Source organism: Brassica rapa, chromosome A04 (genome assembly GCF_000309985.2).
Source record: "Brassica rapa cultivar Chiifu-401-42 chromosome A04, CAAS_Brap_v3.01, whole genome shotgun sequence".
Taxonomy (NCBI): Eukaryota; Viridiplantae; Streptophyta; class Magnoliopsida; order Brassicales; family Brassicaceae; genus Brassica; species Brassica rapa.
Window position 1 is genome coordinate 8,707,922 of NC_024798.2, and position 4,260 is coordinate 8,712,181.

Consider the following 4,260-nt stretch of genomic DNA (forward strand, 5'->3'; position numbering starts at 1 on the left):
AGTGTCTTCTTCTTGCAAGGGCGGTTCTTCCCCAGCGACAATGCGTCCAAGAGGTGTAATTTTGATAGCAGCTACCCAGTTTATCCCGGAAGTTCGAAGCCGAGGATAAGGAAGGAAGCTAACTTGCTCGGCTTGTGAAACTAAAATGAAAGACTCAAATTTGTTGTATGTTCTCCCATAATTGACATTCACAACACCAAATTTGTAATACCGAATCCCTCGGTTCACAACAGGATCGAACCATTCACATTTGAAGATGACGCATTTTAGCTTCAATAACCCCGGAAATTCTACTTCAATAATCTCCTGCAATATCCCGTAAAAGTCTGTTTCACCTTTCACACATATTCCGTAGTTACTCGTTGCCCGATGTCTCCCATACTCGTATGTGTGAAAGATAAATCCTCGTGGGAAATACATTGGTGATGTGGTGACCTTTGCAACTGGACCTTGAACCAATTCGTGAAACCACACGGGATAATATGGATCGTCATAATCAACTTGCAAAAAGCAGATTTTCTTAATTAATATTGAATGTATCAAAACACTTACTTAATTAATCAATGTATGAGATATATTACGTACCTGTGATTTTAACCACTTGACAAAGTGCTTATCTTTACGTGTGTCCACATCAGTTGCAAATATTCCTGGTATTGCTTCTTCAACTTGAGATACAAACATGCTGCAAATTAAACAAATAATCAAGTCATACATAATTAACTTCAATTCATATAATTAACATTCACAAAAATATTTGCCTTTCAAAGTAATGGGTCATTGCATCCTCGCAGTTGAGCAGAATATAAGTGTTGGCACTATGTTTATCCTCTTCACATGACCACCATACTTCTTTCGTTTTACCACCAAACCGTCCAATTTCGCAGAAAATGTCAGGTACACCATCAATTGGATATGATGTCGGTACTCTACCATCATCATATCTTCTAGGAACTCTTTTTCTCGTACGAACAGTTGGAGGAAAGTAGTATGATGTGAGGTTAGATGTTTCGGCTGTCAAACTCTCCGCAACTATTGAACCTTCTACCTTTGCAAGATTTCTTACTTTCCCCTTCAAATGTTTCATCTGTCGCTCATACGGATACATCCATCCGTTGTGAATAGGTCCACGAAACAATGCTTCATACGGTAGGTGGACAACTAGATGCTCCATGACGTCAAAAAATGAAGGAGGAAATATCTTCTCCAGGTTGCACAATATGATCGAAATGTTCAGATGAAGTTGTTCGATGACTTCTTCCTTAAACGTACGTGTGCTAAGATCTCTGAAAAATGCTCAGACGGCTGTATATTGCAAAAGTAATCAAATTAGTAACATTTCATAACATATGTATATATTATAAATTTATAATTACCTGCAAATGCTTCATGGACATTTGCTGGAATGAGCTTGGCAAAAGCAAATGGAAGCAGTCGTTGCATAAAAACATGACAATCATGACTCTTCATTCCGGAGAACTTTTGACCTCGTTCAACACATCTTGACAGATTTGAAACATAACCGTCAGGAAACTTAACTTCTGATGCAACCCAGTCAAACAAGGTTGTTTTGGCTTCTGATGACAACCGAAAGATGGGAACATGAACGTTTCCATTGCTCTTGATATGTAACTCACTTCTTGAGCAAATATCAGGTAAGTCCATCCTTGACTTTTTGTTATCTTTTGTCTTTTCAGGGACGTGAAGTAATGTATTCATGATGTTCTAAAAAAAGTTCTTCTCAATATGCATGACATCCAGATTGTGGCGTAAGAGAAGATCCTTCCAATAGGGTAGCTCCCAAAATATACTCTTCTTATGCCAATTGTGAGAGACACCATACCTATCAGGCATATTTTTAGGAACATGCCAATTTCCTCCAACCTTAACTGTTTCGTGAACTCCGTAATAATCAATATCCGCTTCGATCTGCTGGCCGGTGAGATATGGACGAGGACTGTCTCTGACAATTTTTTTGTGCCGAAACAATGTCTTATTTCTTCTGTACGGATGGGTAAGTGGAAGAAAGCGACGATGACAATCAAACCAACAACTCTTCCTACCATTCTTCAGTTGAAAAGCATCCGTCGATTCAAGACAATATGGACAAGATAATCCTCCATGTGTTGTCCAGCCAGACAACATCCCATAAGCATGAAAATCACTTATCGTCCACAGCAGAACTGCTCGCATCATAAAATTGTTTTTTAAGGAAAAATCGTACGTCTTCACCCCTTCTGACCACAATTGCTTTAGATTTCTATCAACGGTTGAAGAAAAACATCAAGAGACCGTTTTAGATGCTTCGGCTCAGGGATTAATATGGTCAAAAATAGAAATTCTTGTTCCATGCACATATCCGGCGGTAAATTGTACGGCGTAAGAATGACTGGCCACAAAGAATATTGTCTACCAGACATTCCAAATGGACTAAATCCATCGGTGCATAACCCAAGATAGACATTCCGAATATTTGTAGCAAAATCTGCGTGTACATTGTTGAAATGTTTCCACGCTCTTGCGTCTGATGGATGTGCAACCTCACCATCTCTCTGGACATGTTCAGCATGCCACCTAATCGACGCAGCAGTCCTCTCAGATTGATATAATCTTTTCAATATGTCTGTAATTGGTAGGTACCACATCCTTTGGTACGGTACCCTATTCCTCCCACGGCCTTGCGGTTTGAATCGTGGTTTTTTGCAGAATCGACTCTTCTAACTTGTCATCTTCCTTCCAGTAGATCATGCAGTTGTCGATGCAAAAATCAATCATCTCCGAAGGTAACCCAAGACTATAAACCAATTTTTGAATCTCATAATAAAATTCAACAGACACGTTGTCTTCTGGCAAATACTCTTTAAACAACTCCGCCAATGCATCCATGCAATTCTCAGGTAAATTATGATCCATTTTAATATTCATCATCCTAGCTGCTAGAGACAATTTAGAGAGACCTTCTCTACAACCAGTGTAGATTGGTTGATTTGCAGCATCTAGCATTTCATAAAACTTTTTTGCATCCAAATTAGGTTCTTCTATATTTCCAGTTCCATCAACTATTATTGTAGTTGTTTCTAAAAATGCATCACTAATCATATCGTGAACCCTATCATGATCTACCATCTGCTCCTCTTGATGATAACTATATTCATTATGCACATTATTCGGTTCTTCATTATGATGAGCATCCTCAAAATTATTATTACTACTACTAGCTTCATTTCCCCCATAACCCTCTCCATGTTGATACCAAATGTAGTACTGTGGTGTAAATCATCTGTTTACTAAATGATTCCATACAGTTTCACAACGTGCAAATTTTGAATTCTTGCATTTTCGACAAGGGCAGAACATCTTACCGCTTTCCTGCGTGATCAGTGTACAGCCCGCCTGGTGCATCAATGTCTCTAGCCCGTTCATAAATGTGTTCGTCACCCTGCCGTTGGACGTAAATACATCCAATTCCGTAACTCGTAAATACTACCGCCACCGGCCATTTTTTTCTTATATTTTTTTTTGAAAATTTTTTTTGCTGATTTTTTTTTTCCGTTTGTGTGTTGTGAGGAAGAGAGTTGTGGGAAATGACATATATATAGAGAAATTTTCGAGTTGGATAGTTGAAATATAACAACGATTTTACAAGGAATGTTTTACATGGATTTTACATGGTTTTAACATAATATTTACAACGACTTTACAACAAATTTAGGTAAGTTAAAGCACATTGAATACACGTTTTCACCTAAATATAACGGTAACATGATTCGTTGTAATGTCGATGTAACGTTTACGACTATTTTCGCTTTTCACGTACTTTTGTCGTAAACTTACATGGACTTTACGACGAAACAGTTTTGTCGTAAAGTTCCATGGAGTTTACGACAAATTTTGGTCTCGTTGTAAACACCTTGCAAATTTGCGAGGAAATATTTTCGTCGTAAATCTTCGTTGTTACTGATACGTTTTCTTGTAGTGGGGTCTTCTTATAACTTGATCATTTTTTTTCTGATTCTCTTGATATTAAATATTTTAGATCGGTGAATAAGTCTTTTGTTTGTGTGTTTTTTGTTACCTCGTTAAAAAATTGTTTTAGAGAATTCCGGTGGAATAAAAACTATGATAAAGAAAAAGAGTACAACCACACACCTTATCATATTTCTTCTCTTGCAAACAATATCTTCAAGCTTAGTAGAATAAACTAGTTTGATTTCTATTGTAATATATACTAGATTTTGACCCGCGCAGGCGCGCGGGTGT